This window comes from Nycticebus coucang, chromosome 14 (genome assembly GCF_027406575.1).
Source record: "Nycticebus coucang isolate mNycCou1 chromosome 14, mNycCou1.pri, whole genome shotgun sequence".
Taxonomy (NCBI): domain Eukaryota; kingdom Metazoa; phylum Chordata; class Mammalia; order Primates; family Lorisidae; genus Nycticebus; species Nycticebus coucang.
The window spans coordinates 54,340,373-54,359,706 of NC_069793.1; the positions used below are offsets into that span (position 1 = coordinate 54,340,373).

A 19,334-nucleotide genomic window follows, 5' to 3' on the forward strand; every position below is an offset into this window, starting at 1 on the left:
GCCTGACCCGGAGCGGAGGAGCGGGCGGTCGGCGTCCGGCCTTTTCGGTGGGGTCGAGTCTCGCGGTGGGCGTGAGGAACCAGCACGACTGGAGGGCGAGGGAGGAGGCCGCGTCTGCCCAGGCCCTGGGCTGACCAACTGGGCCAACCCAGGGCGAGTGTGGGTCCCGCGACCTAATCTCTGACGGCGGCCGGGTCCCAGGGGCAGTGCCATGGGATTGGACTCAGGACCGCAGGGCTGGGAGGGCGGGAGCCAACTGTGCGAAGTTCCTTGGGGATAAACTTCTGCCCTGCACCCTGAGTAACAGTGACGCAGGGGGCTGTCCTCTCCGAAAGGAAGTGCTGAGAGTCCAGGGCTACCTCACCCCTGCGCTCCTGGGGGCCTGGTGAACGCGTGGTACTGGGCAAGGAGAAAGTATTCTTTTCCCTTTTAAACATTTCTAGGAAATACTCCCTGTTCTTTCAGGACAAATGTGATGGGTATTTCAGAATGACGTGAGTATCTTTTAAGAATAAAAGGACCGCCGATTGACTGCTGAAGATGATCTTCTTTTACTTTAATGTGTGTTTTAGTTGTTCTTTTCTTTCATCAATACAGTTTTTTCCCGTAAAGAACAAATTGGCAAATGGATTGCATTTTACTCTCTAACTGATGAACTTCTGCAGCTTCCGAATTCTGGATTCATACACATTTATTTTTGTATTTGTATTCTTTTGTATTACTGTATAGCTAAGCATGAAGCATTTTTTTGTTTTTTTTGAAACAACAAGAATTCTCAGAGATCAAGGGGAAGCAATTCTATTTCAGGGTAGTTGCAGCCTCACATTTGCAAGGAATTTTAGATATCAGCTCTACAGCCCCTTCATTTTTTTCAGAGAAGATGCTGAAACTGTTTTGCTGATGGTAGCAGCCATTGGTGGTATCAGAATACCATTGTTCTACCCACTCTTGGTCCGCTGCCTCTTTCATTATTCCTCTCCTAAGATCCTTCTTTCCTTTAGTGGTAACCTTTCATATTCTTTTGTCCCTCACCACTCAAAAACTGATTGAAGTCAGTTGTTAAGAAAAGGGATTGGAAGTGCCTGTAGCTCTTTGGGTAGGGCACCAGCCACATACACTGAGGCAGGTGGGTTTGAACCCCGCCTGGGTCTGTTAAGCAACAAAGACAACTGCAACAACAACAATAATAACAAATAGCTGGGAGTTGTGGTGGGCTCCTGTAGTCCCAGCTACTTGGGAGGCTGAGGCAAGAGAATCGCTTAAGCCCAAGAATTTGAGGTTGCTGTAAACTGTGACATCAGGCCACTCTATCCAGGGCAACAGCTCTGTCTCAAAACAAAAAAAGGGGGTGGTGGTGGAGGGTTGGGATGTATTTAAAGTATCTTCTGCCTGCAGATTTTATATTATTTCCTAGTAATTTTACATAGTCTGCTATCACTTTTCTACCAAGATTGTGTGGTCAATGACAGTTTTTTAAAACAGTGTTTAGTTTTTTTGTTTGGTTGGTTGTTTTTTGAGACAAGGTCTCTTTTCTGTCACCCAGGCTAGAATGCAGGTGATGTAATTATAGCACATAGCAACCTCAAACTCCTGGGCTCAAGTGATTCTCCTGCCTCAGACCCCTAAGTAACTGGGGTTTAGGCATATACCAGCACAACGGGCTGACCTTTCTTTTCTTTCTTTCTTTTTTTCATTTTATGGCCATGGGGTCTTGCTCTTGTTTAGGCTGATCTTAAACTCCTGGCCTTAAGCATTCCTCCCACCTCAGTCTCCCCAAGTGCTAAAATAACAGACGTGGGCCCCTGGGCTCTGACCCTTGTTTAGTTTTTAAGGACATTGTTCCCCTTCCCAAACTTTTGCAATTCTGAAACAGTAACAAACTTGCAGAAAAGTTCCAAGCATGGTACAAAGAATTTTTCCCCTCAACAATTTGAGAGGAAGCTGCTGACCTGGTGCACTATCACCCCAGAATGCTTTAGTGTGCATTTTTTACAAACAAGAATGTTGTGTATGCTCACAGTATATCATCAAAATAGGAAATTAACAGTGATAAGGTACTCTATCTGGTTCTCAGACTGGTTCAAGTTTTGTTGATTGTGCTGTTCATCTCTTTGTTGGCAAAAGTATCCAGTTAGGAAGTACAAGTTGCATTCATTTGTTATGTCTCTTTAGTTTGAAAACAGTTCTTTCATCTTCTTTCATGACCTTGACACTTTGTGACAATTAGAGGTCAGATATTGCACTATGCCCCTCACTTTAGGATTGTCCCCTCTTTATTAGATAATATAGGTTATGTATTTGTGTAGGAATATCACAGAACTGATGATATGATCATTGCATCTTGTCAGGTGGTGCACAAGTTTACTTTTTCTCATTATTGGTGATTTTTACTTCAATTACTTGATATAAGCAATGTCTGCTGGGCTTTTCTTTTGTAAGGTTAATACTTAATAGTTAAGTAACTGGTTTTGTGAGGAGTATTTTGAAATTATGTAAACATCTTAATCTTCATAGAAGATGAACTCTTTTTTTTTTTTTTTTTTTTTTTTTTTGGCCGGGGCTGGGCTTGAACCCGCCACCTCCGGCATATGGGACCAGCGCCCTACCTGCTGAGCCACAGGCACCACCAGAAGATGAACTCTTAATATATTTGTTTATTGACATCTACATAGATTCATGGTTTTCTTTTTTGTTGTTGTTGTTGCAGTTTGGCCAGGGTTGGGCTTGAACCCGCCACCCTTCGGCATATGGGACCGGCGCCCTACTCACTGAGCCACAGGCGCCACCCTATGGTTTTCTATTTTTTAGTGGATTATATTCTATTTGTCTTAAGCCTGTTCAGCTGCTATAACAAAAGTACTTCAAACTGGATTGCTTATAAACAATAGAAATATATTTCTCACAGTTCTAGAGGCTAGGAAGTCCAAGAATAAGGATGGGACAGATTGGGTGTCGATGGGGGCCTACTTCCTCACAACCATGTTCTCACTGTAACCTGAGGGGTTCATTGGCCTGAGGGGGCAAATGAACTCTCTTGGGTCTCTTTAATAAGGGAACTAATCCTGTTAATGGAGGCTCCATCTCCATGACCTGATCACCTCCCAAAGGCCCCACCTCTTAATACCATTACCTTGTGTGTTAGGATTTTAATATATGAATTCTGGGGAAGGGAGCACTATTTATTTAAATATTCAAATTGTTTGTTATTCAGCCAGAGCTATTCAAGCTGGTTTTCTGTTCTTATGACACATCCCCATCATTCTTTGAGGATATGTTTTTACTTTTTGGTACAAGAAGGTGTTCCTGGCTTATCTTGTAATTTCCCTATATTAGCCCTGGAATCAGCCATTTCTGCAGGGATCCCTGTTTCCTTTTAGTGGTGAATGACATTTAGAAACTAAGATCTCAGTGCTAATGTATTTATTGCTGGTAGGTTGTTACTGCTTCCAGGCCTTCTTGGTTGGAGCTGGGGAATTTCTAAAGTTATCTATGTATATTGAAAAATAGTGAATTCACACACTGATACCTCCTATTTCACTTAAATACTGCAGGGTTGATTCCAGTTTTTTACCTTTTTCATACTCTGTAGTATTCTGTCAGTGAGAAATCTGGCTTCCATTATCCTTAATTTATTACAACAATTTATTATTATCTCCCATCTTCACCACCACTCAGCTCTTCTTCCTGTTGGAGCTGAGATTCTTCATTCCATCTCCCGCTTCCCCCTATCCCTGTCAGGATCTAAGATAGAGTCCATACCTCTATACAGAGGCAGTTTCCCCAACTTGCTCTGGCTCTAATTTCCCATGTTGGTATCCCCTCTGTATACAGACACATCACTCACCACACTCAGGCTCTGATACCCCACAGTGGGCTGTTTCCTTTGGAAGACATTCTCCTCACTCTGTTTGCACCCCAGTCCCCTCTGCCAGTTTGCTCCTCCTGTCTCACCTTTGGCCATTACCTTACCACATGAATTCCTTCCTTGGCTCACTAGATCTCCCACAAACCTCACATCCACCCCAGGCTGCTATGACAACTGCCCTTTCAATAGCATGGAAAGGGAAGATTATTTTCTTTTTTAAGTAACAATATCCAAAAATTGTATAAATTATAGAATGTCAATAGTGAAAGGTATAATTGTTTTTTAACTTGGGATAATTTTTCTTTAGTCATGTTTATTAAAGTATAATTTATATACACTAAAATTTACTCCTTTAAGTGAACATTTTAATGAGTTTTGACAAATACGTGATTAGTATAGCCACTATAGAAATCCAGGTATAGATATAGGCTGGGCATAGTGGCTCACACCTGTCATCCTAGCACTTTGGGAGGCTGCGGTAGGGGATTGCTTGAGGCCAGGAGTTCATGATCAGCCTGAGTGAGACCCTGTTTCTACAAAAAATAGAAAAATTAGCTGTGTGTGTGCTTGTATTTCCAGCTACTTGGGAGGCTGAGGCAAGAGAATTGCTTGAGCCCAGAAGTTAGAGGTTGCAATGAGTTGTGATGAGGCCACTGCATTCTAGCCTAGGTAAGAGCGTGAGACCCTCTCTTAGAAAAAGAAAAAGTTTTGGGTGGCGCCTATGGCTCAGTCGGTAAGGCGCCTGCCCCATATACCGAGGGTGGCGGGTTCAAACCCGGCCCCGGCCAAACTGCAGCCAAAAAATAGCCGGGCGTTGTGGTGGGTGCCTGTGGTCCCACCTACTCGGGAGGCTGAGGCAAGAGAATCGCTTAAGCCCAGGAGTTGGAGGTTGCTGTGAGCTGTGTGAGGCCACGGCACTCTACCGAGGGCCATAAAGTGGGACTCTGTCTCTACAAAAAAAAAAAAGAAAAAGTTTTATATTTTTGGGGTGGTAGCTATATGAATCTATTAACACATGTTTTATATTTTGGGTGGTAGCTATGTGAATCTGTTAATACACGTGATAAAATTGCATAGAACTAAATGTACACACAGTCACATGAACACAAATAAGTACAAGTGTATCTGGGAAGTCTGAGTAAGATTGGTGGATTGTATAATATTCTGGTGGTGATATAATTTGGAAAGATGTCACTCCTGGGGAAAACTGGTAAAGGGTATATAGTTTGTCCATTAATGCCTATAGCTCTGTGTAAATCTACTACTATATCAAAGTAAAAAATTTTAACTTAAGAAAACCGTAAGGATGATAGACGATATTCTTAGTATCTCTTTAGAAAATATTAATGATATAAGGAAAGCTTATTCTATACAATTTCAGAAAAACATAATCTTCAGTCATCGAATTATTGGATCTTATGGGTGAATCAACTTCATTGGTCACTTTATTATCGGACATTTAACTTGATTCCAGTTCTGTGTTCTTATAATGGCGCTATCATGCTAAGGAAAACATAGATTGAAAGCCAGTGATATTTGTGACAGTTAGATTTTGACAATTTGAAATTAAGACGTTATTTTCCCAAAATATAAAACATATATTAATAGATTCATATAGGTACCACCCCCAAAATATAAAACTTTTCTTTTTTCTAAGAGAGGGTCTCACTCTGTTACCTAGGCTAGAGTGCAGTGGCCTCATCACGGGTCATTTTTGACTTTACCTATGTACTATGGCGGAATAATTAGGAAATTTCATTTATTTTTAATAGGTGAAGTTGTTTAACTAATAATATTTTTCTCATTGTTTTTGCTTTTTTACTGAGATTTGTCTAAGAAAACTTGATAATGATAATCTGTGTTAATTTCCTTACATGCCCTTACATTTTTCTTTCTTTTCTTTTTTTTTTTTTGGAGACAGAGTCTCAAGCTATTGCCCTGGGTAGAGTGCTGTAGTGTCACAGTTCACAGCATCCTCCAACTCTTGGGCTTAAGCAATTCTTTTGCCTCAGCCTCCCAAGTCGCTGGGACTACAAGCACTTACCACAACGCCCTGCTATTTATTTTTTTGGTTGTAGTTGTCATCATTGCTGTTTGGCGGGCCTGGGCTGGATTCGAACCCGCCATCTGTGGTTTATGTGGCTGGTGCCCTAGCCACTTGAGCTGCTGCCAAGCTTCCCTTACATTTTTCTTTTTGTTTACTTCTGTCCATTAATAGAATTAATCCATTTAGCTTGATGGTATTTAATACGGTGTCAAGTATGGTAATTATTTGAGATTCTTGTATTTTTTTTAGTATTAATCAGCTTAGGTATATTAAACATTGAAATGTTTCTTGGATATTTAGTTTCATTTAAGCAGTACAAGTGAGGTAAGCTGAAATGTAAATTTATACATAATACCTGAAATATTAGGTGAGACATTTAAAAACTTGATAATTGATTTTTAAACCATTGTAATACATAGTCTGAGTTTTCTGTTCTGCTCCCATGCCATATTGAAGTAGTTGGGCCTTATCAGTTGCTGTTTGTTGCCAAGTGTTAAGAATCATTTGGGATTCACTGATTTGACAAATGTTCCAGGCATTGCGCTAAATGCTAGGCTAGAAATAAATGACTGAAGGGTGAAACTCTACGCCTAGCTTAGTTGTTAATGGAGACAGCTTTAAATAAGTAATGATAAATGAAGAGGGTAGACCCACTTTACTAAAGAAAGAGAAGAGTTCTTAAGAGAGACAGTGTTTAAACCAAGTTGTATAGGATACACACATCCTATAGGATAAAGGAGATTACAGGCAGAGAGAAAGGTGTGTGTGTGTGTGTGTGTGTGTAAATGTCTCATTACAGGAATGGAGAGACGTGTAGATGTGAATTGAGGTAGTCTTTGATGCTAGAGTGGTTTGCAGTCAGATTGTGAAAAGCTATACAGTTAGCCTTGACTCTGTAGTTAGAGTCTGTAGTTGGGTCTGTTGAAAAATAATGATTTTTGACTCAGCACCTTTGGCTCAAGCGGCTAAGGCTCCAGCCACATACACCTGAGCTGGCGGGTTCGAATCCAGCCCTGGCCACCAAACAATGTTGATGGCTGCAACCAAAATATAGCCGGGCATTGTGGCGGGCCCCTGTAATCCCAGCTACTTGGGAGGCAGAGGCAGGAGAATCGCTTGAGCCCAGGAGTTGGAGGTTGCTGTGAGCTGTGATGCCACAGCACTCTACCCAGGGTGACAGCTTGAGGGTCTGTCTTAAAAAAAAAAAAAAAAAAGAAGGAAAGAAAAGAAAAATAATGGTTCTTGAAAAGCAAGAAACAACTTAGAAATGTGATTCAAATGGCAATGAACTGGAAGGAGAAAGACTAATCTGAGAAAACTCAAGAGCTATTATAGTGGAAATAAAAGGAGAATATGGATGCTGGAGAAATTTGAAAGCTCATATTAGTAAAATTTAGTAATGAATGAATGTGAGGGGTAAAGTAGAAAAGTAGTTGAGGGCACTTCCAGCCTAGGTGATGTGGTGAGTGATGATGATGCTATGAATGCACAGGGAATTTATTCAGGAGAAGAAATGAATTTAAATGAGAGGAAGAAAATGCTGAGTGCAGTTTTGGACATGTTAAATCAAAGGTGACTGTAATCAAGGTAGAGATGTCATTTAGGTGTTTTAGATATATGCATCAGAAGATAAGGAGAGAAGGGAAGATTAGAGATTTAACTTGGTAATTATCAATAACCACCTAATTGTCAGATATGAAAAGAATGAGATTGCTCAGGAAATGGGCATAGATGAAAAGAAGGATGGCCTCAGAATTGTACTCAAAGAAAGAAATTAATGTTTAAAAGGTCGATAAAGTAGCAGCAGCAGCAACAAGGAAATGGAATAGGAGTAGCTAGAGGTCTTGCAAGGAGAACCAAGGTAGTATGGTGTGATATCGTAGAAACCCTGGGTATAGAAAATTTTGAGGAGGAGGAAGTGAGGAATAAATGTCAAATGCTCTGAAAATGTCATGTATAATGAGGACTAAAAATAGACTCATGGATTTGATAATTAGGATAATAACTTTAGAACATTACAATAGCATTGTGGGGGCCAGAGTCAATTTGATGAATGCCTATCCCAAGTCATATACTGTGTAAACCTCATGTAGTTCAATTTATTTCATTTCTTTTTAGTGGCTCAATATGATCTGCAATTCATGGCTTGTAGGAAATGGAAAGAGGAGTCAGAGGCAACTTCAAAATTGTGAACCTGAAGATTGTGTGACTTAGTTAGGAAGATTGAAAATGACTTTCTTTTAAAATTTCTTTTTTTTTCCTTTGTGGACTTGGAAGAGAATGGGATTTATTTTATAGCCATCTAAGTGGAGACATCAAAAGATGGGCTGGGTTGGGAGTCAGTACAAAGACTTCAGAGTCATTAGAGTAGACAGAGCTATGATATTGTGTAGGTGCCGACAGGAAGTCAGCATAGAGGCAAAAGATGAGAGGACCAAGGACCATGCTTTGGGAACCACCATTGCTACAAGGATGGAAAAGAAAAGGAACCACAGAAGAAGGGTTTGGAGAGTTCAGATGAGATACTGATTTCTCCCCAGTAGCCATTCTTTTCAATGATGATAGAACTCCCGATTTTGTCATCATGTTGACATGCAAAAGAGAGATTGTTTTCAACCTTCTAATAGGTATAATATATGAATAAGTTCTGGCCAGTTGGATGAAAGTGAAAATGAGTGCAGTATTTTAAAAGTGTTCTTAAAGGATGAAGGAAGGTGTGCCTTCCTAGCTTTTCTTTTTCCTGATACTGGCATTCTAATATAAAGGCGGGAGCTCCAGCAGCCATCTTGGACCCAGTAGATAGGGCCCAGACCCTAGGGATGTCAGCAAAAACCTGGAAAGAACCCGAGTTCTAATGACGTACAGTGGGACTGTCATAGCAGACCTGGATAGCTGCCTCTAGATTTATTTATTTTTTACTGTAAACCTGTATGTTTAAATCGCTAGATATCCGAGTTTTTGGTTCATGTAGCTAATCTAAATCCATATAAAACAAAGAGGAGATCAGAATTGAAAGTCATAGAAAGTGAGGGAATATTTCTCAGTTTCAGGTGTGGCAAATAGAGATCAATGATATGAGGAGTTAATGAAGAGCTTTGCATTTCATAAAACATGAAAATTAACAGTTAACTGTACAGGGGCCGGGCATGTAATCCTAGCACTTGGAAGGCCAAGGTGGGTGGATTGCCTGAGCTCACAGGTTTGAGGCCAGCCTGAACCAGAGTGAGACCCATCTCTAAAAATAGCCGGGTGTTGTGGTGGGCATTTGTAGTCCCAGCTACTTGGGAGGCTGAGGCAAGTGGATCACTTGAGCTCAAGAGTTTGAGGTTGCTGTGAGCTGTGACAACACGGCACTCTACCAGGGGCTACAAAGTGAGACCGTCTCAAAAAAAAAAAAAAAAAAGTTAACTGTACAGATCATCTATTTCTGTCCAATTTATGGGTAAGGAGGAACCAGTGAATCCCTCAACACTTAATCCCCATTTGTTACTTGTGAATAGTTAGGTATTGAGTGACAAATCCTAGTGTAGACATTTTCGCATGCCTATATTATTCTCATACCATAGTACATCATGGTGTCTTTTGAGAACTGGTATCAAGGATAGTATTACCTGTAAGAGTTTCAGCTAGAATGTGTTGCAAACCAAATTTTAGAACTTCAGCAGGATGAAAGATAGGAAATAGAGGCAGCAGAGTAAGACCATTTGAGTAATCTGTTTTTTTTTTTTTTTGGCTGGGGCTGGGTTTGAACCTGCCACCTCTAGCATATGGGGCTGGTGCCCTACTCTTTGAGTCACAGGCGCCACCCTGTCTGAGTAATCCGATTTTTGAGAGGTAAGAATATCCAGTTGAAAAACGTAGAAAGGTTGTGGAAAAGGTAGAAAGGCTGTGCTTTGTATCCCAGAGTTGTCTGCCTGTTAGTGCTCAATAAAACATGTTTGCTGAATTGCAGAAATGGTCAGATCCTTGGGCGGTGCCTGTGGCTCAAGGAGTAGGGCGTCAGTCCCATATGCCGGAGGTGGCGGGTTCAAACCCAGCCTGGGCCAAAAACCACAAAAAAAAAAAAAAAAGAAATGGTCAGATCCAATGAGAGTTTTGAAATACACAGAATAGATAGCAACATAGATGAAGTCAGAAGAGTGGAAATAAATGGAATGAGAGCAATTGATGCTGGAGAGAGTAGGGATAGATATAGGAGTAAAGTTTCTTAGGACTTGGAGGTCTAACTCAGATGTATTCAGTGTACAAATATATCAGTCCATCCTTGATTCCTTCCCTCTAAAGAGAGTGCACTTTGGAAAATCAAATTGCCATTTCATTAGTCTTGGAGAGAGATGTTGAGTATCCATAATCTGAAAATCCGAAGTTCAGAATGCTCTGAAATCTGAAACTTTTTGAGAACCGAGGTGATACTCAAAGGAAATGGTCATTGGAGCATTTTGGATTTCAGATTTTGGATTAGGGAAGCTCGATCAGTAAGTATAATGCATATATTCCTAAATCTAAAAACACATGAAATCTGAAACCCTTCTGGTCAGCATTTCAGGTAAGGGATACTGAACCTTTATTTTATAATGATGACATTATAGGGGCTGAGAAGTCAGACAAGTCACAGGAAATCTACAGATGAACTTAGCACTAATGGACAGGAAAGTATTTAGGAAAAGACAGTAGAGATGTGTGTTAAGAAATTTCAGGATAAGCATTTAAATTTTAGGGACTAGTATCTAAATAATTCAGTCTAAGAAACCTAATCTCTTGAAATGACTTTTCAAGCAGTGATTTTCTTTTTTACTGGTTGTAGATTAGTTTATATGTTATAGACCCATTATGATAAAGATCATTTTTGTTAAAAACTATTATAAAAGTCAAGTCATTGATCAAAATCACTGTGTGGTTGGAATAGCATTTCTTTTCTTTTCTTTCTTTTTTTTTGAGACCGGGTCTCACTATGTTGCACTTGGTGCATGCTGTGGCATCACAGCCCACAGCAACCTCCAACTCTTAGGCTTAAGCGATTCTCTTGCCTCAGCCTCCTAAATAGCTGGGACTACAGGCACCCACCACAACGCCTGGCTGTATTTTGGTTGCAGTTGTCACTGTTGTTTAGCAGGCCAGGGCCGGGCTTGAACCCAACAGCTTCGGTGTATGTGGCTGGCGCCCTACTCACTGAGCTACAGGCGCCAAGCCTGGAATAGCATTTCTTAATTTAAAAACATCTGTCATGGTCAAACTGATATAAGTAAATATTGCAAGATTTAATATCTTGTTATTGCTGAGCTTTAGAAATGTTTTAGGTTATAAAATTATTTATTAAAGGTTATTCATTTAAAATTCTGAGTCATAATTTACATTGTGAAGGAAAATGTAGCTTTTATAAGTTCATAATTATTTTTTCCTATACTTACCAATGTCTTTGTCATATAATTTTTTAGAAATAAATTTTTTTCTGTTATATTTATAAGTTTGTTGTTCTCCTGAAAAAATAAATGAAAAAATAATTTTACATAAAGAAATATTTCATGTAATTGCTTAAATTTAAATGAATTTCAAATAGGCTAGATTTTTTTTTTTTTGAGACAGTCTAACTCAGTCACCCTGGGTAGAGCGTGCTGGTATTATAGCTCACAGCAACCTCAAATTCTTGGGCTCAAGGGATCCTCTCACCTCAGCTTCCCCATCAGCGGGGACTATAGGTGCCTGCCATAACACCCAGCTAGTTTTTTCTACTTTTAGTAGTATCAGGGTATCAGTCTTGCACAAGCTGGTCTGAAACTCCTGAGCTTGGCTGAGGCACCTGCCTCGTCCTCCCAGAGTGCTAGGATTACAGATGTGAGCCACTACACCTGGCCTGCCATTTTTTTTATGGCTGAGTAGTACTCCACGATATGTACATACCAACCACATTTTATTGATCCATTCATATATTGGTGGGCACTTAGGTTGTTTCCACGTCTTTGTTTTTGTGAATTGTGCTGCTATAAACGTATGAGTGCAGGTGTCTTTTTTATAAAATGACCATTTTACCTTTCGGTATATACCCAGCAGTGAGATTGCTGAATTAAATGGCAGGTCTACTCTAAGTTCTTTGAGGTATTTCCATACAACTTTCCATAGAGATTATACTAGTTTACAGTCCCACGAACAGTATATGAGTTTCTTTCTCTTTGCATTCTTGACAGCATCTGTTGTTTTGGGATTTTTTTGTTTGTTTGTTTGAGACAGAGTCTTAAGCTGTTGCCCTGGGTAGAGTGCCGTGAAGTCACAGCTCACAGCAACCTCAGACTCTTGGGCTTAAGCTATTCTCTTGCCTCAGCCTTCCAAGTAGCTGGGACTACAGGTGCCTGCAGCAATGCCCGGCTATTTTTTTAAGGCAGCTATTGTTTAAACAGTGAATTGTTAAAATATTACCCCATGAAGCAATTTTTGTTTTACCCTTTCTAGCGTATTGATACTTTGTTTTGTTTTGAGATTCTGTTGCAGCCTTGGAACTGAGGGAGATTGGGACATTTTTTTTTTTTAAATGAAAGCAGGTTTATTTTTATTTTATTTATTTATTTATTTTTTGAGACAGAGTCTCACTTTGTGGTCCTTGGTAATGCTATGGCGTCATAGCTCACAGCAACCTCAGACTCTTGGGCTCAAGCGATTCTCTTGTCTCAGCCTCCTGAGTAACTGGGACTATAGGCGCCCATTACAATGCCCGGCTATTTTTTAGAGCAGCGGTTCTCAACCTGTGGGGGTCGAACAACCCTTTTATAGGGGGTCGCCTAAGACTATCCTGCGTGTCAGATATTTACATTACGATTCATAACAGTAGCAAAATTACAGTTATAAAGTAGCAACGGAAATAATTTTATGGTAGGGGGTCACCACAACATGAGGAGCTGTATTAAAGGGTTGCAGTATTAGGAAGGTTGAGAACAACTGTTTTAGAGACAAGGTCTCGCACTTGCTCAGGCTGGTCTTGAACCTGTGAGCTCAGGCAGTTCACCTGCCTCGATCTCCCAGAGTGCTAGGATTACAGGCGTGAGCCACTGCCCCAGGCCTTAGTGAAAGACTATTAAACCATAGAATAAAACCATAGAATAAAAATTAATGAAAATTCGTATAAGTAAAAACACATTTTAATTTTGTAAGGTATATGTTTTAATTTCGTAAGGTATATGCTTTACTTTTGAAACTAAGAACAATGTTCAGTACACTCAGCAAATAAAGTATTTTAGTTTTAAATTGTGTAAATTTTAAACTAAATTGTTTTAGGTGCAGTGGCTCATGTGTGTAATCCTAGCACCCTGGGAGGCTGAGATGGATGGATTGCTTGAGCTCAGGAGCTCAGGACCAGCCTGAGCTGGAGCGAGACCCTGTCTCCACTAAAAATAGAAAAACTAGCAAGGCATTGTGATGGGTGCCTGGAGTCCCAGCTACTTGGGAGGCTGAGGCAAGAGGATCTCTTGAGCCCATGAGTTTGAGGTTGCTGTGAGCTACGATGCTGCAGCACTCTATCCACAGAGTGAGACTCTGTCTCAGATAGACAGATAGATGGAAGTTATGGGGAGGTAGGTATCATAACCATCAAGACACCATAACAGAGAATAAAATATCTATTTTTTCATCTTGGAATCTAAGATATTGCCACTAAAGATTTTTTTTTTTTTTTTTTTTTTAATTTGGCCGGGGCTGGGTTTGAACCCGCCACCTCCGGCATATGGGACCGGCGCCCTACCCGCTGAGCCACAGGCACTGCCCAACCACTAAAGATTTTTAAAGCCTTGTGTTCTTATTACGATAAACACAAATGGGGCAACACCTTGGGAAAAGTGCCTGCTTTCTTAGAAAGTAGGTTAATTGCCTTTGATTTTAGACTGATGATTTGGTCTCCTCTCTTGCTTTTTTTCTCTTTTTTCTCTCTTCCCTCTTTTCTCTGTTTTGTTTTTTTTTCCCTCTTCTAATCCTCTCACCTTCTCGTCTCTCTCTCTCTCCCCTTTGTTTTCTTCCTCTACAAACTGTATGTTTTGTTTTTCTCACATTTTGATTTTACCTCCGTGTAGCCTTGGTTTCTGACCTATCCTTTCTGCCTTGCCCTTGAATTCTTGTGTCCTGTACTTTAGAAACTCTACTCATTTATTTTTCTACCCTGTTTTGACTTACAAATGTGGTGATTCTGTTGCACATTCCTGGCTCATAATTGTGTAAATTCTTCTGCCTGTTGCTTGGACTGATCTGTCTATGTAAAACTTTTACTTGCTATAGTAATATGTACTTGTTATAAAAATTTTAAATATTAATAAATGTACCAAGTCTTGACCATAATACCTATAGCTTTAGACCTTGTTATAGTGAATTTGATTCTAGGTACCTGTACAGAAATTCCTTAGGTCCTTGATTAAATGAAAACCCCAGGGTTGGTAATGAAAGGATACCTCTACCTGGGAAGGATTGGCTTGAATTCAGAGTTCCAGTTTTCCTATTTCTTTAGTGATCTCATGGACTGCCACTTTTTCTTAACATCTTGGCCATCTGACTCCCACCCCCAAATCTCTCATCCCTTCATTTGCTGAGGCACAGCTGCAACATTGAAGTGAAACTTTTCTAGAGGTAAAACAAAAAGGCAGTGAAACCAAAGGGTAACTTTAAAGTCAGTTGTCTGGTTTGCAAGGCAAAGTTTATTCCTTTTTGGTTTGTGGTCTCCTGAGGGGATACCATTCTACTTTCTGGTCTGCCATCATATGATGAAGGTCTTCTTTCCTTTCACTGTGTCTCCTGAAGCACTTGATAGGGGGCCACACAAACAGTCTGTTCCTGTCAAGGCTTTTTAAGGTACAGTTTCCTGATTATAGTTTTCTGCCCGAAGTTCTGTTTCTTTTCTGTATGATTGATACTAGGACTATGCTTTAGAAGATATTCCATTTCTTACCCAGGGCCTTAAGCTATAGAACTAAATGTCTGCCAAATTGGAATTCAGCCCAGGAAGAAAAGGTACACATGTACAGCAATGTGGGAAGGGACATCTTTGTTTTTGTAACTGTTTGCCACCTGTGGTCCCAGCATGACAAAATTTTTGATGTTATCTAAAAACATGGTCGTAACATTCGCATGCAAATCAAAGCACAGCTAAGTAAGCATAGTATTTTCTGTTTTTTTAAAGAAAAATAAATTCTGTAGATATATGCACTCATATTTATTTTTGATTGATATATTTTCTTTCTGGTTTGATTTTAATCGGGAGAATAATACATTTTTATTACTCAGTAAACGTGAATGTTGAAATAGTTTTTAAAAAATAGTAGTTTGGGCGTGGCTCCTGTAGCTCAGTGGCTGGGGTGCCAGCGATATGCACCAGAGCTGGTGGATTCGAATCCAGCCTGGGCCTACCAGACAACAATGACAATTAGGGCAAAGATGGCCTGGCGTTGTGGCGGGTGCCTCTGGTCCTAGCTGCTTGGGAGGCTGAGGCAAGAGAATCGCTTGAGTCCAGGAATTTGAGGTTACTGTGAGCTGTGACGCCACAGCACTGTACCTAGAGCAACATAGTGAGACTCTGTCCCCCCCGCCAAAAAGACAAAAAAAACCCCAGTAGTTTGAGTCCAAAAACACCTAGATCTTAAACTAGTTTGTATAATTAAGTTGAAGTAATAATTTCTGAAAGGTGTCCTTTTCATTTTACTCCTTTATGTAAAATGCATCTTTTTTTCCTACTAATGATTAAACAGAGTAATTAGTTATCAAAGCATCAAATTCAAAAACCAAAACATAACAGTCTTTTCTGTTGTGTACATATTAGATAGACGCTTACTTTAGGATTGCTTATTTTTAATTAAAAATTTTAAAGAAATAGTATGGAAAAATCACCATGTTTGCCTACGCTTGTTTGTGCTTGTGGGTCATGAGGTTTGAAGTTATTGAAGAAATTGTTGCAAGATTTAAGGAAGTTGTGTGAAGCTGATAATTGGCAGGTGAGTAAGCTGTAGCGAGCTACTTGTCGTTCTCCTAAGACAAGCTTGCTCTTACTGATTTTTGCAATTGCTGCTTTTACGTTTTACTCTGTCTTTTTGATCATGGCTACTACATTGGGTATGAAATGGTATATTGCTGACATTTCAACATATATTTCCAGTGATTTTTGTGTGTATCCATATACATATATATGTATTATTAGTACTGTTTTACTTGTTAAAAACAGTTCATACCTTCTCTTTATTTACATAATCTGTATTTCTTTTAACTTAACTGTATATTATTGGCTCTTTTTGTATTCTGTGTACAGTTGAAATTCACTTACATGTGAATTTTCTTCTGCCTCTGCTACCCCTGAGCCAGTGAGACCAACCTGTCCTCTTTATACTTCTCCTCAGTCTTCTTAACGTGAAGGTGATAAGGATGAAGATGTTTATGGTGATCTACTCCCACTTAATGAATAATAAATATATTTTCTCTTTCGTTTGATTTTCTTAATGACATTTTATTTTCTCTAACTTACTATATTGTAAGAATGCAGTATATAGGGCGGTGCTGTGGCTCAGTGAGTAGGGCGCCGGCCCCATATGCCGAGGGTGGCGGGTTCAAACCCAGCCCCGGCCAGACTGCAACAAAAAAATAGCCGGGCATTGTGGCGGGCGCCTGTAGTCCCAGCTACTCGGGAGGCTGAGGCAGGAGAATCGCCTAAGCCCAGGAGTTGGAGGTTGCTGTGAGCTGTGTGACGCCACGGCACTCTACCCAGGGCAATAAAGTGAAACTCTGTCTCTACAAAAAAAAAAAAAAAAAAAAGAATGCAGTATATAATACATATACAAAATATGTGTTAATCAACTGTTTATGTTATAGGTAAGGTTTCTGGTTGGCAGTAGGCTATTGTGGAATTAAAAGTTATACATGGGACTTGGCACCTATAGCTCAGTAGTTAGAGTGCCAGCCACATACACTGGGGCCTGCTAAACAGCAATAACAACAACAACAACAAAATAGCTGAGCATTGTGGCGGGCACCTGTAGTCCCAGCTGCTTGGGAGGCTGAGGCAAGAGAATCTCTTAAGCCCAAGAGTTTGAGGTTGCTGTGAGCTGTGATGCCAAGACACTCTACTGAGGGCGACATAATGAGACACTGTCTCAAAAAAAAAAAAAAAAGTTATACGTGGATTTTTGACTGTGTAGGGGATCAGTCCCCCTAACCCTCACCCTCACATTGTTCAAGGATCAACTTTGTATATATAAAATATATTAAATTTAATTAAAATGTGTAATCATGGGTGGTGCCTGTGGCTCAGTGAGTAGGGCGCCGGCCCCATATACCGAGGGTGGCGGGTTCAAACCCAGCCCTGGCTGAACTGCAACCAAAAAATAGCCGGGCGTTGTGGCAGGTGCCTGTAATCCCAGCTGCTCGGGAGGCTGAGGTAGGAGAATCGCGGAAGCCCAAGAGGTAGAGGTTGCTGTGAGTCCTGCGACATCATGGCACTCTACTGAAGGCGGTAAAGTGAGACTGTCTCTGCAAAAAAAATAAAAAAAAGTATAATCATTTAAATATATAATTTAATGTATTGATAACTTTATCAAGGAATCTCTTATGATTAGACAGTTTGTGTATTTCCAGATTTTTGCATTTATACACATTGCTGTGATGAATTGTTCCACCTGAATTGTTGCATTTCCTGGGGTAAGAAGAATAGAGAGGCAGTAAAGTTTAGTAGTAGTAAGGTTAAAGGTGTGGGATGGAACCACATAGTCTGGGTTCGATTCCTGGTTTTGCTTGTTTGTAGTTCTGGCCTTGGACAAGTTACTTAATTTTTCCTTCTCAGTTTCTGCATTTATGAAATGGGATAATAATAAATAGTAGTATCTGCCTCCTAGAATTGTTATGAAGATTAAATGAGTTATTTTATGTATAGTGCTTAAAAGAGTATCTGGCGTATAGTAATGGTATAAGTTTTAATTCCCAGAAGTGTAACTGTTGAGTTAAAGGATATGTATATTTATATAGAGATTTGTTAATTTTCTGCCCAGTGTCCCTTCTTTTGGAACATTGCTTTGTATTCACCGTGACCCCAGGGAAAGTTCCAGTCCTACCCTCTACTTTAGCCTGTACCAATTAGAGCCTGGATCTTTTCTTTTGGAACAAATAAGAAAGCCTGTCTTTTTCCATTAGGATATCTGAGGTAAGATACCATGACTAAGGTGAGGCTGCCAATGTATGTTTTCCTTGCTATGTTTAGAGACTCTAAATATTGAACATAAGCTGAGGGAAGGGTAGCCAAAAAATGAAAAGAGAGAGAGAGAGCTTTGGAAACATCATCTAAACTTCTGGTTCCAGCTGTTCTTTTTATTTTTTATTTTTGAGACACTCTGTGGTTGTGGGTAGAATGCTGTGGCATCAGCCTAGCTCATAGCAACCTCAAACTTCTGGGCTCAAGTGATCTTCTTGCCCCAGCCTCCTGAGTAGCTGGACTACAGGCACCTGCCACAACTCTTTAATTTTTTTTTAAAACCTCCTCCCCAGCTTCTTTACCATTTATACCATTGTCCCCTCCAGTAGGTTCTTCACTCTGAAGCCAAAGTATCTTCTAAAATGCAAATTTGAATATACCATTCCATGTCCTGAAAGTCTTCAATGATTTCAAGGAGTAAGGGAGTTAAGTATAAAATCCTTGCCAGGCCGATAAGGTTCCATGAATGTCGCTCCCTGTGAATTCTCCAGTCTCAGCCCCTTCTTCTCCCCATGGTTAATCTTGGTATCTATGTCCTTAGTCCCTCTGCCACCTCATGGAGTTGCTCATCTCTGGTCTCTGGATCCCTGTCTATAATGATTACCCTCTTCCTGCCACCAGCTCAACTTCATCTGGTTATTCCCAGTCACTACTCCAGGACCAAACCTTGATAGATACTTCAACCTAACTTATGCCAACCCTTTCATTATTTCTTTTTTTTTTTTTTTTTAAGAGACAGAGTCTCACTTTGTCACCCTCGGTAGAGTGCTGTGGTGTCACTGCTCACAGCAACCTCCAACTCCTGCGATTCTCTTGCCTCAGCCTCCCGAGTAGCTGGGACTACAGGTGCCCGCCACAACACCTGGCTATTTTCTTTCTTTTTTTTTTTTTTTTTATTAAGACATATATACATAGATCATGAATACATTTATGCATATGTGGGGCGTTGATTTTTTTATACAATTTGGATTGCTTACATCAAACTAATTAATACAGCTTTTGCCTCATTTACTTGATTTTTGTATTAAGACGTTTATGTTCTATATTTGATAGATTTGACTTGTACCCTTGCAATATGCTCCATAAGTGTGGTCCCACCATTTACCCTCCCTTTATCAGACCTTCCCCCTCCCCACCCTTCCCACTCCATTTCTCTCCTTCATCCTGGGCTATAGTTGTGATCTATCTTTCATAAGAAAGTGTGAGTAAATATAAATTGGCTACAT

The 19,334-nt window shown here is 40.1% G+C and overlaps 1 protein-coding gene across 3 annotated transcripts in view; it reads left to right on the top strand.

Moving 5' to 3' along the window:
* SBF2 (SET binding factor 2) overlaps positions 1-19,334 on the top strand; it is a 471,093-nt gene that overhangs the window by 231 nt on the left and 451,528 nt on the right. The gene's annotated exons all lie outside the window — the stretch shown is intronic.